Below are 13,234 nucleotides of genomic sequence, written 5' to 3'. Positions count from 1 at the left end.
TCTCTCTCTATCTCTCTCTCTCTCTCTCTATGCTGAGCTGCTTGGAGCTGGAGGAGGGATGACACAAGCACCCCTGTGGCCACCACTGGGACTCTGCTGGGTGAGACCCAAAGCCAGCACAAAACTGGGTCTCACACAGAGCCCACAGCAACCACTGCCTGGCTTCTGTTTATGTTCCCTTGAGGTCTAAGGGCTCTACAATCAGCAAATGGCAAATCCAGCCAGGCTTCTGTCTAGAAGGCAAATCCAGTCATGCATGGCAACTTCAGGGCAGCAAGCTCCATCTGAGCCCAGGGTGGGTCCAGAAATGTCATATAGGAGCCAGGGCCTGGAGTCATGAACCTTATGAACCTATTTGGTATTCCATTATAGGTTCATCATCCTTATGAACCTATTTGGTGTGTCTGAACTGGCACCCAAGCCACAAAACAATGTCCTTCTCACTCTTTCCTTTCCTTCAATCAAGTAGAAGGAGTCTCTCCTCATGGCCATCATCACCCCAGGGCCCATAGTAAGTACTGCCTGGCTACTGCCGATGATCAAGGCCCAAGGGCTCTTCAACTTGTGGTGAATGCTGCCAGTCCTAGATCTCTACCTTCAGGGAAGTAGGCTCCCTTCTGGTCCAGGGTGGGTCAAAAAATGCCCTCCAGGAGTGAACGACTGGAACTAGGGACCCCAGGAGCCCCCTTGGTGCTGTACCTCCTTGTCGCCAAGTCAATATTTAAGCTGAAAGACAAAGTCTCCTTTACTCTTTTCTCTCCTTTCCACAAGCAGAGTCTCTCCTCATGGCCACTGAAAGCCAACATGATACTGTGTCTCACTCAAGGCTCCTGGTGAGTATGCCTGGCTACCACTGATTATTCAGGGCCCAGGGTCTCTTTGTCAACAGGTGATTAATCCTGCCAGAACTGCGTCCTTTCCTTCAAGGCAGCAGGTTCTCTTCTGGCTCAGGGTGTGTCTAGAAATGTCATTTTGGAGTAAGGGCCTGGAATGGGGGCCTCATGACTCTGCCCAGTACCCCATTGTACTGTGGTTTAACTGGTATCCAAGTTGTAAGACAAAGTCCTCTTTACTCTTCTCTCTTCTTCTCAAATGGAAGTAAGGGGTATCTCCTGGAGCTTCGAGTTGAGCTACCTGGGTTTAGAGGAGAGGTGACACAAGCACTCCCTTGGCCACCCAGCTGGTATCTTGCTAGGTCATGTGTACCCCAAGTCCACTGGCTCTGAGCCTAGAACAGCACCAGGATTTGACCAGGAATTCCAGTCCTTGTGGCCTAGACTGCTTTTCGTGGTTATTTAGGGACCCTGAGTGTTTTCGCCAATGGTAGTAGAGCTAGCCAGAACTCAGGTTCTGACCACTGGCTACATTCTGCACTGTGTTGCTTCTTCTGCGACGGGGCAGTACTGAGTTCCAATGCAAAGTTCTACAATCACTGTGTTCTCCCTTCTGCAAGCGCACAAATTCTATTTCTGTGGCACAGGGCCATTGCTACTGCTGGGGCATGGTGGAGGAGTGGTGTCAGCAATTACAGACTCTCTTTCCTTCTCTCTTCAGTACTTCTTTCATTGATATAATATTAAAACTAGGTACTGTGATCACTCACCTGATTTTTGGCTCTTATGAAGGTGTTTTTTGGATGGATAGTTGCTCAATATGGCATTCCTTGAGGGGGTTTGGGGGGAACAATTGCTGGAACATTCTATTTGGTCATCTTCCTACATAACTTTTAATTGTGATGCAACAATTTATTCAGATAAAAAATGTAATGATGTAATCAATAATGGTAAGCAATTCTTGTAGGAACAGAACTAAAATATATTAATAATTGATTGTTTATTGGACACTGTGTTAAGTACTTTTTCAAACAAGATTGAGAAAGATAAAGCCTAAGAGAGAGCCTAATCTTATGATTGGACAACAGTGGCCTTTGAAAAGCAGTTTCATTAGAGAGGTAAACCAGAGTTGGTAGGATTAAAGAATGAGTGAACATTGAAAAAGTGAAAGTAATGTGTATGGGCTCCTTCTTCAAGTTCAGCAATAAACGAATGGACAGATGAGGCAGCTTGAGGAAATGGCAGAGTAAAAAAATTATAGTAACTTATTTTTCTATTATATAATATGGGCCCAGTGTAGATACTTTGGAAGAACAGAGAATTATAAAGAAAAAATAAAATGGTTTATGAGCTTTAAATAAAAATAAACAAACTACAAGTCTATACTTCCTACATAAGTTCATATCAAAGAAACCTGAATACTAAGCTATTTAAAAGCTAGTATACAATTTAGATTTCTAACTAATCAAAGTATATTTCTATTAAGAATAAAAAAAGGAGAAGTCAAAAAGTGACTTTTTAAAGGGAGAGATTTATTTGAAGAAAAATTGTGGAAGTGGCTAAAGGTACCTGATACTGCTCAAATATTATTTTCCTTGTTAATATCAAGAAACTTTTGTTGCTAGAAGTGGTCTAGAAATTTAGAATGAAAACAGGGTGGTACCGTCTCAAATACTTTTTTTGTAAAGGAGATGTAGTATAAATAAAATAAATTACAATAGCCATAATTGTTCCATGCAGATCATATAATCAACAAGGCAGAAGCAACTTGGTGGGATATTAAAATAGCTGAGCCAATCAGATTGCATGTTCTTGTTATTTGGAACATCCAGACCTAACCAGCGATAAGCATACATTCAGTATTCACGCTTTCATTCATTTTTTAAAAAGTGCCTACTATGTGCAAAATGTTTTCCTAGAGCCTGTGATAGACATAAAGAACTACGGCACAGTAGTTGGCCTCAGGATAGGTACAGTCTAGTTGGAGAAGACAAGACATTACCAAATGCTGTCTTTTAATTTAGAAATTTTGTAGCGGCCAGGCACGGTGGCTCACGCCTGGTATCCCAGCACTGCGGGAGGCCAAGGCGGGTGGATTGCCTGATGTCAGGCGTTTGAGACCATTCTGGCCAACATGGTAAAACTCTATCTCTACTAAAACTACAAAACTTAGCCGGCCGTGGTGGCTCACATGTGTAATCCCAGCTATTCAGGAGGCTGAGGCAGGAGAATCGCTTGAACCAGGGAGGCGGAGGTTGCAGTGAGCTGAGATCGCGCCACTGCACTCTAGCCTGGGCAACAGAGTGGGGAAAAAACCAAAAGAAATTTTGTAGAAAACTAAGCCACCTGGGTAGAGTGTGAGGTACTTATTGTTAGGAGAATATTTGCTGTTATTGTCAAATTCTATAGATTTTCAATTTCAAGGCATATATTTTCAAGTTTGTTGTTGGGTAATAGATAAAAGATGCTTATAGTAAAAATTTATTCAAAATGACACAAAAAAGCATTTGTTTTTATATATCATATATTTGTATATCTTACCAGGACATAAGAGATGCCCTCTTTTTTAAGATATTAGTTTTTACTTCATTAGCTTATTATTTCATTTCCTTCTCAATTTTACCTCTATCCCATGACATGCAATATGCAGCTCTTGGTAGGTACATTCCAAGTCAGCATAATGCTTGGCCAGTTGCCATTTCCTGTTCTCTTTATATAATTTCTACAGTATTTTTTCTAAACATTTTTTCTATGATATAATCTATCTTCCTCTTTTGTTTGTTGTATTTCTTTTGTTGTTGTTGTTTTAGCTTAATCACATAACCCAACAGGGATCAAAAAATTCTTATTTCAACAGCTTCTAATCTTCTATGGAATTCTTCCTAGACCTATGGATTAACATCTATGTTCAATATTCTAATCTACCAAAGAGGAATTACACTGAGCTTAACTTGCTTCTTTCAACCTAGGAGAGCAACTCAAAACAAAAAAAACAAAAGAGAAAAAGAAAAAAAAGTAGAATAATTGAACTCACCAGCTTCTTGATTTAAAATCTTCATAATATAGCTTCCTTATTTTGACAAGAATTCCCTAGATGTTAGACTCACCGATATTCAAATTTAAGGGCAAAAGCATCCCAAAGACAAATATAAGTTACTTTTGAATTACTCAACCTCTGCTTTTCCCAATATAGACAATTGAGTTGACATTATATTTTACACAGTGAAAAGTGAAACCTTCGGCTAGCAATTAACTTTTTATATAACTTTGAGATATTGTAGCCGAAAGAGATAGAGTACAGACATTAATACTTCTTTTTAAATGTTACATTTAAAATACCTTTAAAATTGGGTCATAATGAGTAATTCTTGAAAAATCCCCAGCTAATTTGAATGCCCTAGCTTTAAATAATGCTGAAACACAATGTCTTCATCTTGAAAAGTTGACAACCAAAATGATACTAATTAAAGAAACTTGAGCAATTTTCCTAGGGCTCTAAAATAAAATGGAATCTGAAATTCAGTAACAAACTAAAATGAATGTCACAGAATTAGATAATTAGATTTTAAAAGAAGCATACATGTAATACAGGTAGTTTTACAAGGTATTATATGGAATGTAATTTATGTGAATTTTTAAAAAGATACAATACTGGGGTGCATTTAGCAGCTGATGCTTGTATAACCTGGGCCATGGGGTATACTGAGAGTTGAATTTAAGATGGAATAGAAGGAGGAACTGATCCAGTTATAGGACTGGGTCACAGGGTAGCAAGCTAGTATTCAAATGGCAAATTCACCACCAGTTCAGACCGCATTGAAATTTGGCTCATTCCAGTAGGCAGAGGTATACAGTAGAAAATATGAAGCCAGGAGAGGCAGCAGTTTGGAATTTTAGGAGTAGAAGCGTAACAAAGCCTTTGGTTTATGGGAAAAAAGATTCAGCCCCTCAAGAGCAGGCTGTTAGGATCTCATTCACATGGATTTGGTTCAGTGCTCCTGTTCCACTGGGGAGCTTGAATTCTGAACAGTTAACTAAGGGAAAAATCAAGTCAAATGGCCTGGGATAACACAGAGGAATGAGCAGAAGACTATGGCTTTATGAGACATATGAGAAGCCAGGACTCTCCCTAGGCATACAAAGTAGTAAAATTAATCCCATACTCCAATGGCTCTGGTTTGAATCTGGTAAAATATTGCCTCCTGTAGGTACAAAGGCAAAAGCAATAGCTATGAGATGTCAGGAACCTGGTGAGACTAAATATCAGGTGGAGGTGAACATGCCTTTAAAGGAGCAGGGCCAGTGAAGGCAGAAATTAGTAAGCAGTCTAGTCCTCAAGAAGTTATTCAAGATATAGAAAGGATGGAATACCCAAAATTGAATGGTTTCTACTTGGACACCAGTTTAGCTGGTATATCCAGTTAGAACATCAGAGTGATACCTCCATAAGGATACTTGCTGAGTTATTGTTTTTAAAACCCAGAATGTTATAATAGCTATTAGTAATAGCCACATTCACAAAGCAGCTCTGTGGGCCAAGCACTTTTTGTAAATTATCTATAATGCTCTCAACAATCCTACAAGGTGATTATATTTATAGCTATTTTTACAGATAAGGAAACTAAGACTCAGAAAGGTACAATAAATGGTCCCAGTCACTCAGTTAATAAGGTCAGAACTGTGTCTGTTTCTGGATTCTGTACTTGTTCCATAAAGCAATTGAGAAGAAATATGCTTATATTATAGAATTTAAAACATATAGTTTATTACTGGTTAAGGAAAAAAGTATATTTACATATATATTTAGGCTTACTTTAACATATATATATATAAATGAAAAAAATATACAGGCTTCACAACTGTGATGTTCTCATGTTAACTGGTCCTTTTAAGTTTAGGTATTAGTGAAAGCTTTAGATAATGTCTACCCTTGTCCATCTCTGCCTTGGTCTCTTAGTGTCTGCCTTTTTACCTCCCTAATTGGTGTATAGATACATTACCCCAGTTCCTAAGCTAACCCTAAGTGAAACAGAATTTGTGTTTGAAATCTGCTGATATTCAAATTCCAATTTATATTTCCTTTGTTTGGGTTATACCCAAGGATTACCATGGTATTTCCTCCCAGCTACTCTCAAACCCCTCACATCAACGAACACAGGAAGAGCCAAGGAATGAGGTAATATTATTAGCTAGGATAATAAAAATTAAATGAAAATTATCAAAGGTTCCTTGAGATAGTAAAGAAGTTGATATGGATGCCATACTATTTCTGTTAACAAAGAAGCTTCTTTGTAAAGGAATATTTTAACATTAGAAAATCATTGGCCAGAGATAAAAATAGTACAGGAGATGTAAATATGTGCATTAGATGAGAAGGCTACAGGCTAATATATAACTGATTTCCAAGTAAAATAATGTCAGATGTGCCAACAAACAAAAAACATACATTGGTCATCTGAAGGAAGAAGAGTCAAGGTTAGGAATGAGAGAAAAGTGTTTCTCCCTGATGCTAGAAAGAAAAGGAAGGAAAAGAAAAGAAGCAGGATCAGCTACAATCTGAATGGACAAGCAGACTTTTTTTGTCAGGGCAGGGCAGATAACAGGTCTTAGAAAATGCTCGTGAAAGTGAAACATCTTTTTGACAGTCCATCCCTCCAGCTCCCCTCCCTCCCAGCTCCAATCATATGTACTAGTGGACTGCACTTTACCCAGATGGTCCTAGTCATGGCACCAGGGGTAGTAGAGATAAGACCCAAGCCAGGTGTGAGAGTTTATCCAACTACAAGGAGCAGTGTCTACACAAGACTGCCCTCACTTATGATACCAACTGCAAATTTGGGGGTTCCCCAAACACCCTCATGCTTGATAATTCACTAGAAGGATTCATGGAACTCATAGAAAGTTACTATATTCACAGCTATGGTTTAATAAAGGGATTAATAAATCCAAGGGAAGAGACATGTAGAGTCCAGGAGGGATCCAAATTTGGAGCTTCTGGTCATTCTCCCTGCATGAAGTCATGGATGGTGTTAACTCCTTCCAGCCACACACATGCCTGGCCAGGGAAGCTCACACAAACCTTTGGTAACCAGAGTTTTTACTAGGGCTTGATCACATACTGCCTGCATGGCTGACCTTTTGAGATCAGGCTGATACCTGTAATCTCCAGTCCCTTCTGGAGGCAAAACTGATACTGTGTGGCCCAAAGTCCCACCATAAATTAAATTTGTAGGCCATGTGGTGGCCAAACTACAACCCCCATCCCAAAACATTCTAGAATAGAATTTCTGTTAGGCAGAATATTCATGTTCTAAAGATTCATGTTCTGAACATCACCTCCTGGTAGTTGGGCAAAGGCCAGACCTCTCTGGGAAATTCTTTACTACATACCAAGTCTGTCGGAATTCTTCCCCAGGATTTTTCTTTTTTTTTTTTTTCCTTCTTGTTATTTTTTTATTTTTGGGATGGCAAAGAAGGGACTGTCTTTTTTGTGCGTCTGATGGGGTCTCACTCTGTCGCCCATGCTGGAGTGCAGTGGTGCAATCATGGCTTACTGTGGCTGCAAACTCTTGGTTCAAGGGGTCCTCCCTCCTCAACCTCCTGAGTACCTGAGACTACAGGAATGTGCCACTATGCCATGCTCATTTTTTGTTTTCATATTGTAGAGACAAGGTCTCACTATCTTGGTCACACTGGCCTCGAACTCCTGGGCTCAAGTGATCCTCCTGCCTTGGCCTCCCAAATTGCTGGGGTCACAGGAGTGAGCCACTGCACCTGGCCAAGAAGGAAATGTCTTTGTCATGATCGCTTAGAAGTACAACTTGAGACAGGATTCTTGTGCAAATGACTTATTGAAGGGGTATTCTCAGAAGAAAGCTAACAGGATATGAGGGAAGCAGGATAGCACAGGGAAAGAAACTAAGCAGAAAAATGAGTTTGAAAAGTTGAGATGTAGCCACAGTCTGATCCTACAGGAAGATCTTGGCATGACTACACCTCAAAATTGACCCACCTTGAGGCAAGGGGCTTAGTACCACCATATCAGTCAGCTATTGGGTATCGGCCACCACTGCTTGTATGTCAGGAATAGTGGATTACTTCTCAGGCATTTCTAGGTCAGGCAGCTTCTAGTGGCCCAAAGCATTTTTCCAGAGTTGGGTATGGCTGTGAGTTAATATCAGCCACATTGGCAGCAGCTCAGAGATAGGGACATCTCCTTCTTCCACCACCCATTCTAGATTCCCCTCCCCATTGACAAACATTTCCAGTGGCCTAGGTTTTCCCCGGTAGAGTAGCTCAGACCCTCGTTGCCAAAAGATCTAAGGCCCTTCCCAGGCTGTAGTTGCTATTTTTGCCTGTATACTATTAAAATCAGGCATAGAAACACTAAGAGATGCCCTAGTGGATCACCTGAACACCAAAACCATTTCTTCCTTCCCCTATATATATCAATAGTCCTTCCTCTTCATGATGCTCTCTGCCAGTGTGTTCATTACTCTCTCTGCCTTCCAACTGCCACAGAGGAACAAGAAGCCCAAAGTAACCAGGAAGCAGCTATAGCTTTAAGTTTATAGGTACTCTATGTTCCTCGGTAAGAGGACGCCACCTCTGGAAATACAGACCTGTAGACCCACAGATCCTAAATCTCGAAGAACATGATGCTGCGTGAGGATACTATTTCTGCCCCTTCATTCCTGAACCCATGGGGAACATAGCACCATATAATAATCATCACTTTGACATGTATACAGCATTATGAAGAATAGTGCTCCTTTCTCAGATGGAAGTCATTTCCATGCTAGCACCTCAGCTGAAGCATCTTGAAGCCATGGCACCACATTAGCAAGCTAACAGCTCTGGGTTGTGCTGTTATGTGATAGGACTAAAGGATGCCACAGTCATGTGCCAATTGCTTCATCTCCTTTGCTATGAAGTGGGTCCTTTGTTATAGGACACGTTATGGGGGATCTCATATTAGTAAATTAAATGCTCCATGAGCCCTCTGAGAGTAGAACTGGCTGAAGCACCATCAAAAACAAAGACATACCCATACCCAAGAAAATCACAGTCAGAAAGAATCTTTGCTCTTTCAAATGTAGAAGTTGGGGGGAGTGGGGAAATTGGAGAGATGTTGGTTAAAGGATACAAAATTTCAGTTAGACAAGAGATATAAGTTCAAGAGAGATCTATTGGACATCTTGGTGACTAGAGTTAATAACAATATTGCTAAGAGAGTAGGCTTTAAGTGTTCTTACCACAAAGAAATGCTAAGTATGTGAGGCAATCCATGTGTTAATTAGGTTGATTTAACCATTCCATAATGTATACATATATCAAAACATCATGCTGTATACCAGAAATATATACAATTTTTGTCAATTAAAAATATAAACAAATATAATAAATAGGGGGGAGGAAGTTGTCTTATGTTACCAACTTGCCACCAAGTAATAAGTCTCCCCAAAGTAGTGTAAATGATCCTCTCAACCATCCAAAGTGAAAACAAGCATCGCTGGTCCTTCAGTTTCAAATCCATCCTATGGTCATAATGTAGGTTAATAGCATCCCTTTTTCTCCTACTCAGACTTGCAACATCTCTGATCTAGATCTTTCACATATGTATTTAGAAAAGGGTCTCAATCTACATTACAATCTGTATCAATGAATAACTAAATTAATCTAAAACATCTAGGTGCATCAGGATCATTTCCTTACTTATCAGAAGCTTTACTTCTCCTTATATTTCAACTGAGACTTGGTTTACATTCACCACATGTGCAAAATCTACCTGATCTCACCTTCATATCATCCCCCATGGAAACCAGGTGATAAAGGGAAACATAAAAGCGTATGCTGTCTGCTCTGCCATGACCAAAATGTCCTCTGTCAACCAAGATGGCAGAGTAGAAGATACAGGCCTTCATTCTCCCACAAAAAAATAATGACAGCTAGTCACAAACCAAAATAGCCCAGAGAGGGCTCAAGAGCCTATTAAAGAATCTGCAGCAAGAAAAAGAAAAAAAATGGAGAATAACCACATAGAAATGATTGATGGTTGCTAGGTGTAGTGGCTCACGTCTGTAATTCCAGCACTTTGGGAGGCTAAGGTGGGGGTATCACCTGAGCCCAGGAGTTTAAGACCACCCTGGGCAACATAGTAAGAACCCATCTCTATAAAACATTTAAAAAATTGGCTGGTATTGATTGTGGTGTATGCCTATAGTCCCAGCAACCTGGGAGGCTGAAGTAAGAGGGCTGTTTGAGCCTAGGAGGTCAAGGTTGCAGTGAGCCATGATTGCACCACTATACTTCAGCCTGGGTGACAGAGCAAGACCTGTATTCAAAAAAATTGGGGAGCAGGGCTTGCTGATGAAATCAACATACCTGAGACACCAAGAGATGGCTAGGAGCAAAAAAGAAAGGTAGAGGCTATTGGTATCAGCCATGCGGCAACAATCACCATAATCCCTAACAGTCTGTTCTACAGAAGACACCGGCATCTCTTGCCACTGAGGTAATCAACAGCCATTCCACAGAGGAACCTGAGAGAGGGAGATGTGAGTACATGACCCTCCCTGCACCCCCTCCACCCCCCAACAGACACACAAGAAGCAACTGTTTTTGAACTACATTGGGATAAAAGTTGATACCTTTCCTGAACCCAGGTGTGCTCTGATCCTAGAGGCATAGCAGCTCCATGTGCACCCACTCTCCAGAGCCAGGCACCGTGGCTGTATCAAGTCTGCCCACATCTCAGACACCAGAGACACTGCAATAGTTAGCTAATTCACACTCCAGAGCCAAGCCCTTGCTTCCCATGGCCACACTCCAGAACTGGCTCAGCTACCATAGAGAGCTAGACATCAGCCTGAGGCCAAAGCCTCTGTAACTCTGAGCATGGCTGTGCTCCCATTATTGGCTCCTCAGCTGCTTTACAACCATCTGTGCCTCACATTCTGTTACCAGTGAGGTGGCAGGGGTGCCTGCTCCCTGGGCACCAATGCCATTATCACCCTAGATCCCAGAGCTGCAGTCCATGCATGTCTGTGCTTCAGGTCTCAGCTCCATGACTACTCTATAGGGGTCACTCATCAGACACCAGTGCCACTGCCACTGCAAGTGAGCCCACACATGAGACCCAGTGCCAAGAGAAACCTCCTCAGCCACAACTTCCCCTATGAGAGAAAAAGAAACCAGGAGAACCTTAGCAGCCATTAATTACTACTTAAGAACTGAGCAACCCTCACTGCCACTGTGAATAGCCACAGTGTTAGCTGCTAAGGATTCCTGCAATCTTCATCAACACAACCCTCAGCTGACAGAGCTACACAGACACTATACATTTGGAACCCTCAATGGTGCCAGAACTGCCACACCCTACCCAGCAAGTGCCTTTATATTCCCCCTTCTTGTAGGGGAAGATCTTTCCACAGCAAAACTAACTTATAGAGTCTGAAAGAGGTGACTGCTCCACCAAGTGAACAGACATCAACATAAAACAATAAGAAACATGAAAAAACAAGACCTAACACCAAAAGCACACAACAATCTCCCAGTAGCTGACTCCAAAGAAATGGAGATATACAAGCTATCTGACAAAGAATTCAAAATAATTGTTTAAAGGAAGATCAGAAAACCTCGAGAAAATACAGAGAAATAATTCAATAGAATCAGAGAAACAATAAATGACCAAAATGAGAAATTAAACAATGAGATTGAAATTATATTTTAAAAATCAGAGGAGAATTCTGGAGTTGAAAATACAATGAATGAAATGACAAAAGCAATAGAGAACATCAACAGCAGAATTAAGCAAAAGAATGAATCGGTGAACTGAAACAAAGGTTATTTGAAAATATGCAGTAAGGGGGGAAATGAATAAAAAGGAATGAAGAAAGCTTATAGGATTTATGGGATAGCATCAAAAAAGCAAACATTAGAGTTATAGGAGTTAAGAAGAAGAGAGAGACAAAAGTGTAGAGAGCTTATTTAAAGAAATAACAGAAAGCTTTCCAAATCTGGGGAAATATATACATACGCAGGTACAGAAAGTTAAAAGTCTCCAATCAGATTCAATACAAACAAGACTACACCAAGACATTATAATCAAACTGCCAAAAATCAAAGACAAAGAAAGGATCCTGAAAGCAGCAAGAGAAAAGAAGCAAATTGTATACAAGGGATTTCTGAAAAGACTAGCAATGGGTTCCTCAGCAGAAACCTTACAGGCCAAGAGAGAGTGAGAAAATATATTCAAAGTTTTGAAGGGAAAAAACTCCCAAAAATCCTGTATCTGGTAGACGTATCTTTCAGCAATAAAGCAGAGATAAAGACTTCCCCAGAGAAACAAAACCTGAGGGAGTTCATCACCCCCAGACCTGCCTTCTAAGAAATGCTAAAAGGAGTCCTTCAAGCTGAAAGAAAAAGATGCTTATTAGTAACCCAAAAAACATGTGAAAGTAGAAAACTAATTAGTAAAAAAAAATTCTAGTGAAAGCTAGTAAAAAGAAAGCCAGTAAAAAAATCATCAAAGAAATGCAAATTAAAAGCACAATGAGATATCACCTCACACTTCTTAGAATGGTTATTATCAAAAGGACAAAAGATAAGTGTGGGCAAGAATGTGGAGGAAAGGGAACCCTTGTACACTGTCACTGTTGGTGAGACTATGAATTAGTGCAACCATTATGGAAAATAGTACGGAGATTGCTTTAAAAATTAAAAATACAACTATCATATGATCTAGCAATCTCACTACCGTGTATCCAAAGGATATGAAATCAATATGTCAAAGAGATATCTGTACTGTCATGTTCATGTCATGTTCACAATTGCCACAATATTGAATCTACCTAAGTGTTTATCAATGAACGGATGGATAAAGAAAATATATATATACACACAATGGAATACTATTTAATCTTAAAAAGGAAGGAAACCCTGTCATTTGTGACAACATGGATGGCCCCGGAGGACATTAAGTTAAGTGAAATAAGCCAAGCACAGAAGAACAAACACTGTATGATCTCATTTATATGTAGAACTTTTAGAAGTTGAACTTATAGAAACAGAGAGAAAATGGTCACTACATGAGGCTGATGGGGTTATATAGATTGAGAAGATATTGGTCAAAAGATAAAAAATTTCAGTTAGGAAGAATAAGTTTAAGAGATCTACAAATAACAACATATTGTATATTTGAAAATTGCTAAGTATATTTGAAGTGTTCTCACCACAAAAATTAAGTATATGAGGTACTACGATATTAAATAGCTTTGTTTGGCCATTGTATGATGTATACATATATTAAAACATCATGTTATATGCCACAAGTATATATACATATTTTTTCACTTGTCTATTAAAATAAATAAATTTTTTTAAAAAGTTAAGTTCTTTGC

This window comes from Chlorocebus sabaeus, chromosome 26, assembly GCF_047675955.1.
Source record: "Chlorocebus sabaeus isolate Y175 chromosome 26, mChlSab1.0.hap1, whole genome shotgun sequence".
Taxonomy (NCBI): domain Eukaryota; kingdom Metazoa; phylum Chordata; class Mammalia; order Primates; family Cercopithecidae; genus Chlorocebus; species Chlorocebus sabaeus.
The sequence above is the reverse complement of the archived record's forward strand: the minus strand, read 5'-3'. Positions refer to the sequence as shown.